Source organism: Alligator sinensis, unplaced genomic scaffold (assembly GCF_000455745.1).
Source record: "Alligator sinensis unplaced genomic scaffold, ASM45574v1 scaffold222_1, whole genome shotgun sequence".
Lineage (NCBI taxonomy): Eukaryota > Metazoa > Chordata > Crocodylia > Alligatoridae > Alligator > Alligator sinensis.
Genome location: NW_005841912.1, coordinates 1,069,459 through 1,087,940, shown reverse-complemented (window position 1 = coordinate 1,087,940; position 18,482 = coordinate 1,069,459).

Genomic DNA, 18,482 nt, shown 5'->3' with positions numbered 1-18,482 from the left:
ACCAGTAGGTTTAAGCCATGTCTTCAGACAAGGAGATTTGTTCTTGATCTATGGGAAGAAAGTGAGTTCAGAAGACCATGACAATTAAGGGACTTTACAGCTTCTGATTGATATTTGGAATATTGTTGGTGCTGATAATACTGAACATTACTCAGAGTGGTTTTCATTTCAGCTGCTGCACACTAATCCTGGCTCACGGCTTTTATTAGACCCCTCTAAGAAAAAGGAATTAAAATGATCAAATGTCCATCATGATGTACAAAGCCCTATTTAGATGCCTAATATTAAGTACACAGTTTTAAAACTGGGCTGACTCATGTGTGTTCCCTTTAAGCAAGGACTGCAAGCTATGGGTTTTTTTTGTAACATTACTGAGAGTGCTAATACTAAGAATGAGGTACATATGAAAGAATCCAGTTTAACAGAAATGAGCCTTTTATCATAAGTACTCCTAGAGATAGAACACTTGGCACAAAGGCTGCCTATAGATGTGCTTATTTGTGTTCTAATTAGAATGCTCCAGTGCCGCCTAACCATCATGTGTATTAAGTCCCTGCATTTCAAAATGGCCTCAAGGATGCTTTAACTAAACCTTGTCAAATGAGCTTTAGTTAAAGCACCCCTGCGGCCACTGTGAAACGTGGTGGGGCTTAAGACATGTGACAGTGAAACATTTTAATTAGAGCGGCTGTCTGGGAACCACTCTAATTTAAACACCACCCCCCCACACACTCCTTCCACCTCTGACCACATATATAGGCAGCCAGTGTGGTCAAGGTCTGTAACTAGGACTCCTAGACAATCAGATAATGCATGCAATAATAATATGGCATGCACTGGTTGGTAAGACATGCCTTAGCAGCAAAAATGAGCCAGTCTGTCCTTCACAGAAGGATTAATACAATAGTAAGGAGCTGGACTTATCTCCCTTGCCATCCATTTTCTCTAGGTATTGTAGTGAACATTTTTCAAGATGCATTGGTTTGGTATTCTATCTGCCTGACCTACCAGTCCTCTTCTTTCTCAAGATAAACTCACCAAATTTTCTTACTGTCCATATTCTCATGTATTAGATTTTTTTTTTATTTTTCCACGCTTTGAAGGGCAATTTCTGCATTTAGTTTTCAGTCCTGAGTGGCTTTGCCAACATACACTGGTTTCACACATGCGTGAAAAATATAAAAATGGGTTACTGCACTGAACACCTACTAGAACCTTATGCACAGCCAAGAGAAAGCAAGTGAGAGGATTTCCTATCAGTCTCTCATGAAATTGGAGGTGGTCCAGTAGGTCAAAGGATCAAAATATCTCTCCTTACTGACAGCGATCTGTACACACAAGGTACACATTATGCAGATTATGTATGTTTCTGGTAGGAATAATCTGTGTGCATTGAATGGCGGCTTGCCAGAATATAACCCTACAGTAATGCAGCTTTTGTACACCATGTTTTGGGGGGATGCTAGTAGTTTGGTCACTAGGAATTTAAAATCCTAAAAAGTTTACACACAGAGAGACACATTTTGTTCCACCTCTGTATAGACACCCTGGTTGGAATTTTTGAGGCTCATTATGTGCCTAGGTGGCCTCTCTGTGCCTAGAGATGTGCACACTTAATTCTTGTTTTGTGGGTGTGACTGAGCATATAAACAAAATGCTCAGGGAGGTGGCTAAGGAGACTTTGTGCTCAGGGCACACCTAAATTGTTAGGTACTTTTCCAGGTTTCTCTCTGGTGCCAGGCAGCCCTGGAGAAGCTGCCTGGGGAGAATATCTGAGGCCTTCTGCTCAAGGAAGAAAAGTTCCTTTAAAGAAACTGGATAAATATTTCAGTACAAATGAAATGTTTATGCATACAGGTGACCCAGGTCTGGAAGAGAAGAAATGAGGAGAGGAGGTGCTTGCTGTATTTTTCCACTGCCTTTTCATGAAAGGCCCTTAGGCCTCCAAGGAGTGCATCCTTGCCAACCAAGTGCTGTGACCTCCTTAGAGCCCAAGCACAACTAACCCAAACTCGCAGGTCATGGCAGTGGTTGAGGGTGAGAGCCACGAGCAGGTTCCACAGAGGAAGCAGGTGGCATGGGAGAAGAGGGTGCTGTTACCTCTGACCCAGGGCATTTCACCAGCTTCTCGTAGTGCCTAATACAGGTGTGTCATTGAGCAGTTGACTTGGGGTCCCTACAAAAGAGGTACGCAGTGTGATGGATTCCTTTGTGGAGTCAGCCATGCTGGGCCTGCATACTCTGGCCTCCTATTTTGTGTTTCAGCCTAACTAATGTAATTCCCTCACATAACCTGCCCTGGCTCTAGGCAGGACACCAGGGTCTGCTCCCCTACCTCAATCAGGTGGGAGTGACTTAGTGGCTCCCTATAAGTATATAAAAGGTGTACATCAGGATCTGAGGGAGCGCCTGTTCACCAGAGCGTCCCACGGGATGACAAGGTCAAGCAGTCACAAACTCCTCCAAGACCGTTTCAGGCTGGACATAAGGAAAAATTTCTTTATTGCCCGAGCCCCCAAGGCCTGGAATAGACTGCCTCCAGAAGTGGTGCAAGCCCCTACTCTGGACTCTTTTAAGAAACATTTGGATGCCTATCTTGCTGGGATCATTTGACCTGACTTCCTGCCCCTGAGACAGGGGTCTCGACTGGATGATCTTCCAAGGTCCCTTGCAGCCCTAATGTCTATGAAATCTATGAATCTATGAAATTTGCATACAGTAATATGATGTGCTGGTAGAGTCCTTGCTATAGATGCTTACACTTCAAAAATCATCCCATCAGCAGAAGGAGGCACATTAGTTCATGCATTCAGGGCCCTGACATGGACGCTGGTGTACTATGCTTCTGCTTTGGTGGCTGCGCTGACCAGTGCCCTTCCCAGCTTTGCTGAACTCACGGTGCAAAATAACAACCAACCTGGTTGGCCAGTTATTCACTCCAAAATTTATCTTCTGAACACCAGATCGATCAGACGACTCAGTATCTCCCTACATCCCCCTGCAAACACACACTTCTTGCCACACACACATAGAGTGAGGCACTTTCCCCAGAGGATCCCCCTCCCCCCCTCATCTTCCTGATCACTTCTCCTATTTTTATGTCCTTCCTCTTAATAATGTTCAACATGAATTCTTCTGCCCTAACTGCTCTGGGGAAAAAACTGATCTAGGTAGTCTGGAAGGTACATCTCTACCTTTCCAGATACTCGTTTCTATCATTCTCCCTTTCTCTTTTCTCTGACTTGCTTCTGCCAACCTGCAGTGCTCAACTGTTGCTGCTACTCCACTGCAATCTAAGTGAGACCAAGGCATTGCTGTCAGGCAGCAAGGGAGGAAGTAGTTACCAGCAAGACCTGAAAGAGCCTCTTCCCTTTCATTTCCTTCCCTATTCCCACCTTCTATACAGAAGTAATTCTGTGACAGAATGAAAGGGGACAGAATTAAAATTTCACTTTCCAAATTAAGCAAGTCCAGACATCTCCAGTGCCAGTATACACAGCTCTCATCCACTGAGTGAGTGTTTGCTGAGGTACTGGCCCACTGACAAGGCACCAGGAAGAAAAGAACAGAAACTAAAGAGGAGCATAGGGCACCTGTGGCATTTCTGGTCCCCTGGGTCCTGCGTGGCACAGCTCCCTTTGGTGCTTCTCCTCCAAACCAGCTGGCTTGCACCTCCTCCATTGTCCCAGCTGCCCAGTGTGTACCAGCCTTCTCTAGCTCAGTGATCTTTGCTCTCACCTATTGCTTAAACTTTCCTGGTGGGTATGTGTTTCTTATAACTTTTGTATTTATGCTTCTCAAGATTAAAAAGTTTACAGTTGGGTAAATGTGCTGTATGTGACTTCCACTTAACTCTGAAGCATGCCAGGGACATAGAGTTTTCCCAATCCAGATATGATGTAGGTTTAAGATAATCAGATACAGACCCATGGAAAACATGGCTGGCGCTGGGAAACATGGCTTTTATTCTTGGACTAGCAAATTGCCCATCAAAAATGGTGGGGTGGTGGAGGTGGGCAGGGATGGAGCACCGCCACCCACCACCCCGTGCTGCTGCCGCCATCGCCCAGGAGCAGGGCAAGGGAAAAGCTTTGACACGGCGGGCGCCACTGCCCCACACTGCTGCTGCTTCACATGCAGCCATGTGCCACCCTCCACTGCCACTCTGCATTCTCCCCACTCTGCATCCGGCCCCACGTCACTCCCCCTCTCCCCCACCTCGCTCCACATCTGCCTGACCTGCTCCACTGGAGCCATGCCCCACCTGTCATTCTTGACAGGCACTCTTGATGCAGCACTGGCTGGAGCCATGCCCCCCAAGAGCCTTATGAACAGACAGACACAGACAGACACACAGACAGACGGACTAAGCCCTTTATATATATAGAATAATTGCTGATTCCTAATTCACAACTGGAGTGCCCAGTATTCCTCCATGTGATGAAACTGCATGCATTGGACCTGAGTGCATGTTCTGTTCATTTGCAGTGAGGTGGCTTCCCATTCAGGCAATTTAAACTTTGGAGATGTAGGAAATGCAAGAATAGATCAGGGTCATCTAGTCCAGTACCCTATCAAGAAGTACTCAGCAGGCAGGTATAAAATAACCTGCCCCTCCAAGAAAGTTTTCTCCTAAGTCCCTGAAATTTGAGGTTTGCTTATACCCTGTCACAGGAGGGTTGATATACTATCCCAAACTCAGTTATTTTTTGGATATTTACTTATTACAGCTTTGGCTATTGCAGTACCTACTGAATGAGTCAACTTTATTTTTGCTATTTGAACACCGGAAAGTGTATTATTATAAAGCTCTTAGGTAACTCGCATTGAAACCAGCAGGAGTCTTTTCCGTTGATCTAAATGGGGACTCATGATACTTTAAGAACAGTTTGTGAAATTTTATTCCTGCTTATGACTCAGTATTGTACCCAGAAGGCCAAATAGCCCTTGGCAATTTTTTATGTCTTTTTCAGATCTTTCCATCTATATTATTTTCGGCTGTGGTTATGGTCTACAAAGTACTGCATGCTTGAAATTGTATCCAACAAATATACAGGATCACTGTAAGAAACATTGTGGGTCATCTTTGTGAGAAAATGGCATTAGTTTCTTGTATATGTCTCCTTACATCATTCCTGTGAGGCAGGCAAATGCTATGATCCCCATCATAGAGGTGGAGAACTGAAGCACAGAGACAAGGTAAAGAACAGAGGTTGAATTGAGGCTTGCTGAGGCCTTGGCAAACACCCTGGCCAGGATCTTCATGCACTTCTAGTAATTTTCTTTTTAATTACATGTAACAGAAGTAGAACATTCAAGAAGTATTTTACAAAGGGTGTAAGAGGGTCATTGTTGATGGTAAAAACACACTGGAAGACAAAAGGTCCCTTTTGCAATTAGTCATGTGAGGTCCATATCACTACGTTACGAAATTTGTATTTGTCTGTATTGCATTTCTGGGAAAAGTGTCATCATGATAAGTTGGGATGATACATCAGAACTGTCAGTTGAATGACTTAACTACCTAAGCTGGAAGCTGCAGTCAGCCCCTTTTATTCACCTTAGTAGAGCCCTAATCTTCACAGAGTTCTGCTGATTTCAGCAGCCACTCATAGAGAAAAGAACTGCTTAAATTGCATTAGGGTGGTTGAATCCAGCTTTTGATACAGTGATTCTTACCCAGGGTGCTGCAGCCTTGAGATACTTTCAGGGGTACTGTGAGGTGCCACACCTCGTTAACATGGTTAGGTGTGTAAACATGTTTCACAAGATAAAGTCCAGGCTGGAATGATCTAGTTAGGGATGGTCCTGCTTTGAGCATGGAGTTGGACTAGATGACCTCCTGAGGGCCCTTCCAACCCGCATTTTCTATGATTCTATGACAGGTCCAGAGATTTCAAATAGGAATCAATAGCATCAAAAAGCATTCCAACCTGTCATGATCTTGTGAACTCTTTTGCAGCAGAACAATTGCTGTAGGCAAAAAAGGAGTGAAAACTAAGAGCTGGCATTTTCTGAGTGGGAACTTGAATCAACTGAGGGGGACCTTGAGTCTAAAAAGAGCCACTGCCTTAATACGTAAGCATTAAAAATAGCAGCAGCAGAAGACAGAATGACAATGTTGTTTATTATTCACAAATACTGGTATGGCCTGAGTAGTATCCATGAAGCCCTATTGCTGCCAATATGTAGAGATACTGCAGTAGAGAAGTACATATCCTTCCCACACAGCACTATATTCAGCAGGCTCAGGTGTACCTGGCAGCTCAGACCTTTACCTGGTCCCTGTGTCCCCAGTTTCTTGTCACTGCGATAACATTTGTGCATTCTACTGTATCACACTCAGAGCATGTTTTTATCTTTGCTCATAGTAAAAGTTCGCACCTGCAGAGGTCCCTACAGTACTATAAATCTGGGGAAATTACTTTGGGACTCCTTTACAATGCAGGTTGAAAAAAAAATTGATTTCGTGTCAAGAGTTCTGGGTAAACAGTCATTAATTACCATGACAGCAACTGAATCTTGTACTACAAGTAGACTATGGACCTGCTTCTCCTTAGTGAAGCAGGAGAAGGTGGTATAAGAATCTACCTCATTAACCTGAAGGCCATGGGCGACTGGTGCCACCTTAGGGGTGGGGCACATGCCTCCCCAGCAACCAATCAGCAACTGGGGGGGGTGGTCCCCAAGCAGCGCTCGCAGGGGGGGCAACAGTGCTCCTGCCTGCCCCGCCTTCCTGTTGCCTAAGCAGGGAGGGCGGCCTGTCAGAGGGTGCACATGCATCCCCGTGCACCCCCTACGCTTCGCCACTGCTGAAGGCACTCAACTAATGCATCACTCAGAGACAAGGATGGCTGCCTCTGTGCTTGGCTCAGTGTGGATTCTGCAGAAGCTGCATGTATAACAGAAGGATTATTAAGGCAGCATTTATTAGTCCCAACCAAGATTAAGGCCCCACGGTGGTAGATGCTACATGAATCTCATGAGAGGACCACTAGAATACAGAACTGGACAGATCTTCCTGGGCCATTGAGTCCAGCCCCACGTTTGAAGGCAGTCATTAACCCGAAGAATCACCCAAATTGCCCCTTCAAACTCTCACCCACAACTATGAGGAATAATATCCATCAAGCATCCTAGAACCGCCTGTGTGTAAAAGCGGGGGAGATAGGGATGTTGCCAATGCCCTACCAATGCAACAACCATGAAGTAGTTGGTTCATATATACTCAGAAGTTCCTAGGAAAAGGACTGTCCACTCTACAAAAGAAAGGCAAAATACCACCACAGTCTGTGTCAGTCTCACCTGCAGGTAGAATTCCTTTCTGATCCCAAATCGGATATATTCATAAGCAGAAAGCAAAATCCTCTAACCAAGAACCTCTTGGTTTTCCTTTACCAGGAAGAGTACCAGTGCACATCAGTCAACCCACTCCTGCCCCCGACCTCTCAGACTTAGCTGTGGGGACAATGTCTCAATACCGCAGAGGAAGGCAAACTCCCCTCCTCTCACCTTTCCCCTCCCCCTCCAACTTTCAACCAACAAAAGCCCTGAGTCATAGGATTACTAGACACTTTCCAGCTTCTACCTTCCACTTTCCTTTATACCCCAACCGGGGACTACAGGCACATGACTCCATATCACACACACTGACTGGTAAGCAAGAACTCCCTATCCTATCATATCACCCCTTCCATAAACTTATCCATTTCATTTTTAAAGAGATGCAGGTGCATCGTCTCAACCACTTTCCTTAGAAGATCCTTTCAGAAGACAGTCCATGCCCCAAAGATTTTGGAACCTAAATCAGTAGTGCTAAACCTTTTTGGCCGGCAGGCCAGATGTGCAGTACCCAGGCCATCTGCGGGCTGGATCTATCTGCCTATCTGCTCTCTGCCATTGGAATGCCTGGCCAGGGTCAGCTGCGTCTCCACTTCCCCAGACAAACCCCTCAACCAGAACAGGGCAATAGGGCTCAACCTGACCCAAGACTGTTTTGCCATTTCCTCTGGCTTAATTCTTACCTCTGCTCTCTGCTAGATCTCTCAGCTTTTTGCCCCAGCTTGTTCAAAAACATCTCACTCTGCCTGATCTCCTGACTTCTTGACCTGACTCATGCCTGGACTTCACTCTCTGTTTGATCCCTTGGCTTCTTGACCTGGCTCACTCCTAGACCCCTCTTTTGGACTGAACCTCTCGCTTCGTGAGTTGTTTCGACCGCAGAATCCTAAATCTGATTGGCACTTCAATGCTGTAGTGACTCTTTGACCTGGCCATCCATGTCCCAGCATGACAGTGCCCCCCACCTCGACATGGGCAGTGCACACTCCCGCACCACCTGCATACAGGCTGTCCAAGAGGCCCACAGCCCCTTCCTGCCACTGTGTAGGCAGTGTCAGTGACATGCAGTTTCCCCCCGAACTGTCCCCCACCGCATGGCAGTCGAAGAGACAGCTACAGCGGCCTGCATGCTGAATGCTAGCCACTTGGCCCGCAGTTTGTCAGTTGGACAGCTCTGTGTTAGACTAACAATGGCTGTGCTTGGCACTTCTCTTTTTTCCCATGCCCTCCCCCTTCTTTTACATTTGAAATTTTGCCAAAATTACATTTCCATTACCTAACAAGTCTTTATCATATGTCTCTAAATCACAGCTAAGATGTTCAGATGGATACTGGCTTGAAAAATGAGGTATTAAAATGCTTAGATGTTACAGGTTTGCCATACAATGTAAATCTCTGTGTAAGTCCCTGAATCATTAAGTCCAAAGATGGGATATAGTTTTTAATTCAAAGATAGTCCTCAGCACTGCCCCATGGAACACTCCCTCTGTGTTGTTGCAGGGCTAAAAGTCAAGGTAATTTTACCTCAATGCCATGTTTTGTTATGACTGACTAAGCGTTATTAAATATTTCTGTAAATTCATCTTTTGAGTTAAACATTTTATCTTCAGACATCCTAACTGGTACTTTCACTTGGTTATAACATTGCACAATGTCAGCATTCACCTTCTGAAGTTTGTTGGACAATGGATGAGTAATTCCTAATAGTGATTCAGTGATCATGAAGTTGATAATCAATTTGAAATCACATTTGGTTTTCTAGCGGAAATTTGCTTTATCTCTGATGCCTTTGTTGTCATCAGTTTGTGTTGGTTCAAAAATTGCAATAATATAATTCTATAGCTCAGCAAATATCATGATACAGTCATGTTGCCCAACCCACCTAATGGCACTTTGCAAATGTTTGCACTGCTCCCTAGGCACATGGAAATGATAGAGTCTGTGAGGCGTCTCATTCATTTATCTGATTCCTGAACACAATTCATTCTTTCATTCAGAGTGCCTGAAATATTTTCTATTTCACATATTCTGCAAGTTTTTGATATGGTGAGATTCAGAGCATGAGACATGCAATTAATACTATTCACAAGTACTATGTTACATTTACAAGTATTCTCCTACTGCAAAGTAAATTGTAATGCAGCCTAATAGGGGTGCAGGTGTAGACATTTACTGTGCAGCTAATCAGTCAACTGCAGAGTGAATGTCTTGTGTAGACACAACCTACTTGAGGGTAAGAGGACAGCCTATGCAGAGCAGCACAGCATCTTTGGGGTGCCACTACAGGTCATATTCAGTTCGCTGTGTAGGTATGGACAGTATCATTTAAAAATAGCTCAAACAACTTGGGTTCAGTTTTAGTCATTCAAAGCACCTAAACAGATGCTTAAATCCTACTCAGTGGGTGCATCTACATGTACACATTTACTACACAGTAAGGAGCTTTACCTAAATTTTAGGTAACCTAAATTATCTAAAATGAGCGCACAGTACAAGTGCATGTCTACATGTGCAGGTGTTAAAGTGCAGTAACTATGGCAACTTACACCGACTTGGGTGTAAATTTATGCCCAATTAGTTACTGTGCAGTAACGCATGTGTAGACGCCTTACTGTGCAATAACACTGTGTGTGTGGACTGACTTGGGACTTACTTTAGTCCCAGGTCAGACCACACACAGTTTTACTGTGCTTTAATACCTGCATGTGTATATGCCAGCCTATTTCCACTTACTGTGCAGTAACTTACTGCGCAGTGACTTTAATGCAGTATACATGCACATGTAGATATGCCCAATATAATAAATATGATGCAACAATGTACTTAAAATTATGTGCATGCCTACCTGTTTTACTGAACTGAAGCACAGTACAATTGCCAATGAGAGTCTTACCATGAAGTTAATGGTTACTGAGTTGGACCCTGTTACTGTATCAGAGGAAAGAACATGACACATGGAGATTGATATAACTTACTGATCTCAGCAAAGTCAGGTTTTCATTTTGAAAGTTAACATCAGATTTCGTTCAATAAAAGATACAATATGTTCTTGCATACTGCATGTCCCCACTTAAGACAGACACCTTGTTTTGGGCAAGATAGAATGAAGAAAAGGTTTTTTCCAGAGTTAAAGCCACATAGAACAGGGACACAGCTTAATCTTCAGCTCAGCCTCTGTTTCCTGCTCAGGCAAAAAAACAAAAAACAGTTTTAACCCTTTCACAGCAGTTCTTGGTTGCTCAGCCAAAAGCTGAAACTGTAGCTGCTGTGGAAAACTGAACTTCATGGGCAGATTTAGGATTTTAAAAAGAGCTGAAAGCAGTCTGAAGGGCTGTGAAATAGGAGAAGAGAGACCAGAAATAGCTCACAGATAGCAAAAGAAAGAGGAAATAACTAGATTAGTTAACTTGATAACTCATTATTTGGTGAAGAAATAACTTGATTAGTAGAACATCAGAACCATTAAATGGAGAGATGGGCATTAACATCTTTGAAGTGAAGAGCAATTAGCAGGAATCAGACAGGTTATAATGAGCCATGAAGTCAAATGACTCCCTCAGTATTGTCTGAACACAAAGCCACTACTGCAGCCTGGCAGTTGGTTTTAACTTCAGGTGGAGCAAGTATCACTAGGATGTAGGATGCAACTGCCCTGCTGCCTTCCTGCCCCCCTCCCCTGCCATTCCCGCTTTCTCACATCTGCCCCTGCTGCACTCTGATCCTCCCTCCACATGGCTGCTGGAGTTAAGAGAAGGAAAAGAAGCAGGAGCCATTTTAGAGTGTCGCCATACTTCTATTTTGGGCAGAAAGGTCAGCTTGTCCATTTAAGACATGCAACCTAATTTTGGATGGGTAATATTGGGGTGGGGGGGAGGGAAGGCATGCATGGTATGCAAGTAAATACCATTTTACAAAAAAATCCTTACATTTCCTGAACCATCATGGTTACAGTATTTCTCACTAGCTAATTTTGAGGCATACAGGAATAAATGGCAGGAGAAATGGCCTTGCTTTTTGGAAGTCTGCAATTAACACAGGCAAAGCAATTTTTTGTGATCTATGTAGACATCAAGTGTGTTTGCAGCCTAGTGTTATAGCTCATACCATAAGAAACTGCATGTTACTAAACTACTGTGCTGACTGAGTGATCTGGCCCAGGGAACATTTGAATATGACAAACATTCCAGGGAACATTCCCAATAGATAGAAGTTCAGAGTTTAAAGCTTGCTAGGCAGCAAATAGATGAGATGATTGCTCAGGCAGCTACTGCAGCTTTATGTAACAGGGAGGATCCATGACTTCTAATGGGTCCCTGCTCTGAGAGCAAGACAATCCTGGATGAACTGGCACTAGCCAAATTATATGTGGGGCAGGGTGGGTGGAGGCAAGTCAGTTGCATGCCATGGAGGATGGGTGACAATGTGTTCCTTGAATTACAGGCCAGGTAAGTCAATTGGGACAGGGTTTTTGCTGACTTCACTGTCAATCTCCCCTCCTGTCTCTCAAGGATATTTCAGCATTCTTGTTTGTGTCTGAGGGATGCTCTAAGGAGCAGGATTCAGGGGACTGGATGGCATTTATGCTTTTCAGAAGTTCTTTGTTGCTGTCTGTCATTGTAATAGCTCCCCATCTACTCCACTACCTGCTGGAAAACTAGAATAGATTATATGTGGGATTACCACCATGACCTGCTCTGACCAGGTTTCTGTGGCTTAAGCTTCTGTCTTGGTGGTTAACCTGTGTACTATGCTGTAACACTTCCCTGGTACTTCAGCAACAAGGGGCAAGGAAGGAAAACATTTCTCAAGCTCTTTGGTATAGACACAGCAAGGGCCAAAGTGAAGCTCCTGATGCAGTCTGGAGCACAGGTGCTCTAGCTAAAATGCACAACGAGTGACTGTCTTGGCTTGGCCTAAGTGATGCAGGATCTCTGTAGCATGACTCCTTGTTCCAACTCAGAAAATTACTGTGTTAAAAGTTCTACATTATTTTGTGACTGCTCAGCAGGCATCACTGTATGCATTTAACTGGGGCTATATGCCCCTGCTAAAGTCAGGATCAAGACTGCATCCCCACATAAGATCTTTTATGTCCTGTAGCTGTAACAGGCACAGTATTATCTGTTAAAACTGTTACACCAGTTGCAAGAAGCTTGCTTTCTTCACTCACAATTTGGCTCTGACTTGTGTAGTGTACAGTATTCATCTAACAAGTCTAGGCTAAAATGTAGTTGTTCCTCATTTTCCAGAGAGGTGACAGTTTAAGCTATTTTTGTGAATGTAGCTATGCACAAATCACTGATGGAGAGTTTGTCTGTGCCGCAGAACAGCTCCCACTACACACACACATACGCACGCGCGTGCGCGCACACACGTGCACGCACACACACACACACACACACACACACACACACACACACACACACACACACACAGAGTCTCAAATGCACCAGCCTATAGAAAGTATGAGTGCAGTGAAAGTTGAGTCTGAAAACAGGAAATTCTGTTCCCTTTCCCCAACTGCTCCCTCCACCCCCTGTTAGTACCAGTACTTTTCTTGGCATTTTCATCATCACACACTTGTGGCTATCCCATTCAGCCATTTCTGAATGACGTAAGCAAAATGTTCTCTCCCCTCAGGCACTTCCCAATATAACCCTTAAAATTCCTCCCTCCATCTCTAACTGCTTTTCCATCAAGATTACAGCAGCAAAAAATATTCTCTAAGGGCCAGGTGCTCCTTGATGCATAAAAAAAGTGTGCAGGAGCCAGCAAGTGCCAGAAGTGTTTCTTCCTAATCATTCCAAAGAGAGTGGAAACAATATGTGACCCTCTGAACACAGCACAAAGAAATCCCATGGATATCAGGGCAACTGTGAGGGCCTTGAGGGTCACTGTGTTGAACCCCACTGAGGCCCAGCAGCTTCTTTTCAGAACCATTTTCTTCTGGCTGCCTGCCACTGAGGCCACAGCCTAACCCTTCCAATGGCAAGTAGTTTCACCTTTTGCCACAAGGAAATCCCCATGGGTAAGCAGTGGGGGAATACTACAGAGAAGCCTTGTTTCAGCACTGAACCCTACACATCCCCTTTGCACGAGCCCAGCCATTCCCTGTTGGAACAAAAACCAGAGAGGCTTCCTAGGATTGGCAAGAAGGACAGAACAGGTTATGTAGTTCCTAATTCCTTCACTTCTCTGACTCCTGGGCAAGTTTCCACTAGTTTTGTCTCCCCTCTGCTTGCTGTAATAAAGGGAAACCTCTGTCCCAGTACAAGAGGGCAGCTGCCCTGATGCTATCTTCTGATTACTTCAGGGCTTGCATTCACGTAGAAGTAAACTGCAGCATGGATAACGATAGGTGGTTTTGAAATCTTGATTCCAAGTTAAGCTTTTGTTTTGTTGCGTTTGATTTGTTCTGCTTTTAACAAGTAGGTATTTGTGGAGTCTAGTTATTTAAATTACATTTTTATGGAGGGTTTTTTGATTAGGAATGTGAGGGCCTCAGCATTGTCCTGACTCTGGTCCCACTGGAGACAAAGATAAAGCTCCTTTTTGTCTTCAGTGGGGACCAAATTAGGCCCATACTGAGAAAATCAATGGGAGTTATAAAGCTAAATACCTTTGAAAATATAGGCTGAAGTTTTTTAAAATCTTACCAAACTTTTGGTAAAGTACATAAAATCTATATCAAATGCAAATGGCGAAGGGAAGGGAATGTGCTATTCAATACACAAGGAAATGTGCTATTCAATACTGTCAATAAAAGAAAACATCTAAGTGAATATAAATGGGCAAAAAAATGAATCAGAGAAATGTGTCCACTTCTGGACACTATTTGGACAAAGTCTGTTAAAATCAACAGGGTCATTCCATCAACTTAATTTGACTCTGAATCAGACCCTTCCTGAAAAATTATCTGTGTTATTCTTGCAGTCTGGAGACATCTAAAGGAATCAGTTGCTTTAGGCCAAATTGTGCCTCCTTTACTCACTGGAGTGGAATCTAATTGTCCAATAAGTTCCAGTTTCAACAGAGTAAAGTCTTATCTGATGTGATTGTAGCCACCAGAGTTTGGACCTTTGTACAGTTTCATGGGTTTCGCTCCATAACATGTTATGAAGAAAGGTTGCTGTATCCTACTATTGCACTTACAAATTCGTGTTCTTCATATCCACGTGAGGACTTATTTGGGATCAGTGTGAAAAAGGCATCTGTTCTAGTGAAAAAAAGTATCTGTTCTAGCACAGGTTTTTGATGGTATTCTTCATCCTGTTACAGAAAGAAGAAAACAGACCCCTGAGTATACATTGTCCAGATCCTGCAGCCTGTACAAATAGGCATGGCTCCAGGGACTTCCATGGACCTACCTCTGTTTGTACTATCTGCAGGTCTGGCCCACTGACTTAAATGGAATTACTCCAATTTATGTGAGTTGAAGACCTGATCCTTTCCCTTTTTTCATACCTCAGCTGCTACAGTGAAACTCTGAATATGACCTCATATACTGGTATTTACAGCACAACTAAGTCATATTTGAGCCCCTCTATCAAACTACTTGCAGTTTCTACTTCCAGGCAGATGAAAAAATAACAAACATGCCAAAGTCCATATTGATCCAGAACATTTTAATAAACAAGCTTTAAAATATGTGTAGCCCTGTGTGCCTTTGCTAACTCCTCTTATCATGCAGGGTTAGAGACCAATTTGTCTGTTAAATATTAACTTGTTTCAGGAAACCTAAAAATGCAAATACTACTATACTTATGTATGAAACCATGCTCTCAACCTACGCACTAGTAAATTATATTAACTGACAAAAGAGAAAATGAATACTATAGATAAGAAAAAGGCACTTTGAGTATCTGATGCCACTTGTATTTAGTTTGTGCTATGCCAAAGAATTTTTACTATGTTTTTACAGTTCACTGGCATGCAAATCTGTAATAAAAATGTAATAAAATACATTCTGTTTCCATAATGCAAAATATCCAATTTTAGTGTGCATTCCACTGCCTCTTCTAAATGGGCTCTGACGTAACTGATGTGGTTTACGACATAGTGTGCTCTGAACCTGTATTCCCTGCACCAAGACATGCAGGCCCATGCTCTAACTCATGCCATATTACATAAAGTGTCATGATGAGTTAAATGTTTGCCTGTTGGGTCAGGGGGGAGGGCAAGGAGTTGCCCCCCACCCCAACTCTCAGCTCTAGTGTTGTCTGCAGGAGGGCAGGGGGCAGGGGGGGAGCAAGCTGCAGACTGGGATTATCTGGCCTGAGCTGGAGGGGGGAAGCCTGGGGGGGGCATGAGGTGGGGGTCTCCAATCCACCCACCCCACCTCCATCTAAGTTCAGGCAAACCCCAGTCCACAGCTTGCTTCCCCTCCCTACTCCCCACTCCCTTCCTGTAGACAATCCCAGAAGTGGAGCTGGGCTGATGTAGCCCTGCCCCAATCATGCAACAAATTAACTCCAAAGGTGCTCCAAAGTGGAGTGCCTTCTTCTGATCCCTCATTTGATGAGGGTTATTTTGCCGTATGAATGGCCACTTTAAAATCAGTCTGCAGCCATGTCCTGCAGTGCTTTCAGGGGGCCAATCATTGACAAATGTAACTTCTGTCTGCACCCTGTAAAATCCTTGGGGCATAAAGCATGTATTTATTATCACAGAATCACAGAGAATCACAGAGAATTAGAGTTGGACGGACCTCTTGAGGTTATCTAGTCCAACCCCCTGCTCAAAGCAGGACTATCTCCAACTATATCATTCCAGCCAAAGCTTGTCACTGCTGGCCACCAGCACCGCCAGCTCCTCCAGGCACCCGCACGCCATGCCCCACCATCCAACAAATCCACCCAGGTTTCCCCCGCACAGCACACACAGAGGTGAGAGAAAGCGCAAAACTTTTTTGAACAGTTTGTGCCCCTGAAGCTAGGTGAGGACAGGCCTCTCACACGCCAAGGAATGCATCAATGCCAGTGGCAATGTCTTTCTTTGCTGCAGTGGGCAGGGGCATGTAACACAGCCACAGGTAGTCCTCTAGGTTGTGGGGTAGTGCGGGCTTGCCTGCTGCACCATGGAAGATCAGGATCCCATGCTAGGTGTGCAGGTGCACCTACAGCAACACGGCCATCAACAGCAGCAGGGTGTAGTGGGTCGGGCACCCCTCAGTCCAGTCCACACAAACAGCTCCTCATGCTGCTCCCAGGACACGTGTAGCAGGGGCATGCTCAGGGTGCAGCGTGGCTGTGGGGGGGCTGGCCCCAGGATGCATCCCCAGAGAGGCCCCCTAGGGGAAGGGTGGGGACATGGGGAGTTCCTTGTCCCAGTTGTCTGAGCCCTGCGCCCCCCTGGCTGGGTGCCCCAGGCTTCACGGGCAGTACAGGACACTGGCCGGTCTGCAGGAGGAAAAGGTGGAGCAGCAGGGCCTGCAGCCATGGCAGCAGGTGATGCCTGGAGCCTGGCCTGTACTGCCCTGGGAACAGAGTAGAGGAGGCAGGCTGCCAATGGCCAGCACCCAGCAATCCACTGGCCCCGGGGGAGCGAGCAGAGACAGGGGGCTCAGCTGGTGGCCAGCTGGACCAGGGCCTGGGCCTGCCTGCCCAATTTACCATGGTTCATGGGCACCTGTGCATGCCTGACCCGTGATCTGAGGCTGGGCAGGGCATGGGCCCCTGGTACAGAGCATCTTATCTCAGAAATTCACACAAACAGCTTCTTTCTCATGGCTCTGCAGGCCATGAAGCTGCATGCAGGGGAGAGGCCACTGTTGGCAGGTGGGATGCAGCCTCAGGGCCACCGCCATCCATAGGCCATGCCCTTCGGATGCACTGGCTCTGGCACAGGAGGACCCAGGACAGGACCCTCTAGAACATGCTCCTGGACTGGTTGGTGATGGTGTTAGAGGACTATATGGTAGACACATGGAGTCGGCAGGCGGAGGATATTGCTTGGCAGGACAGATGGCATGCCAAAGTCCTGACTGGGCAGACCAGAGGGAGAGCTGCCTGTGCCAGGGACCAACAGCCACCATTGCCCCGGGTCAGCTCCCCCCCCACCCCGGCTTGCTGCAGAATGCATGCTCGCGGGTGAACAGCCAGAGGCTAGAGTCCTGGCCATCTGTCCCTGCTCTGCCTCCTAGGAGCCTCTACCTTACAGCTGCCCATGCTGGGAGAGCATGCACACAACCACAGCACTTCACTTGAAAATAGTTTGCACAGGGAAGAGGCTGTTTTATTGGTGGTGGGTGGGCTGGGTGGTGGAAGGACTCTATTGTTGGGGAGGGAGGGGGGAGAGGGCTCTGTTTGTTGTGGGGGAGGGGGTTCTGTTTGATGTGAGGGGAATAAAAACTGTTGTTCTGAGATATGTCTAAAATAAGTATGGTGCTGGGGGTGAGTGTGTGTGTGGGGGGGTCGGTTGGTTGCTATCCAGGTGAGTTACAGTGGGGAGTGCAGGAGGAGGTGGCTGGCGAGTGCCTCTCGCACCTGGTACCCTGGCCCCACTGGTGGGTGTGCAGCTCACCTGGGGCCTTGCTGGGAGGGGAGGGGAGGGGCGCCACTGTTAGTGCTGCTGCAATTGGTGTTCCCGCTGCCAGGTGTCCTCCATCCACCACACCTCCTCCACCCAGGCCTCACAAAAGAGCTCCCCTCGGTCCTCACAGATGTTATGCAGCATACAGGCTTCAACGATGACCTAGGGGAAGTTGCCCTCAGTGAGCATGAAGCAGGCAGTGAGGGTGCGCCAGCATCCCTTCGAGGTAGCTAAAGGCACACTCCACCAGGGCATGGGTTTGGCTCAGGCACTGGTTAAAGTGGGCCTGGCAGAGATCCAGCTGGCCAGTGTAGGGCTCCATAGGCCAGGGGAGGAGTGGGTAGATGGGGTCCCCAATGAGGAGAGGCAGGACTACCACGGTGCCCAGCTGCAGATCTGGCACCCCTGGTGTCAAGCACCTGTTTTGCACCAGGGATGGCAGGGTGGAGTTCTGAAACATGAGGGTATCATGGGCATTGCCCAACTAGCCAGTACTCACATTGGTGAAGGCGTCATGGTGGTGAATGATGGCCTGGAGCACAACCGAGTGAAATCCTCTCTGGTTATAGTAAGGGCAGTTACTGTGGGGCAGGCAGGTGATAGGGATGTGG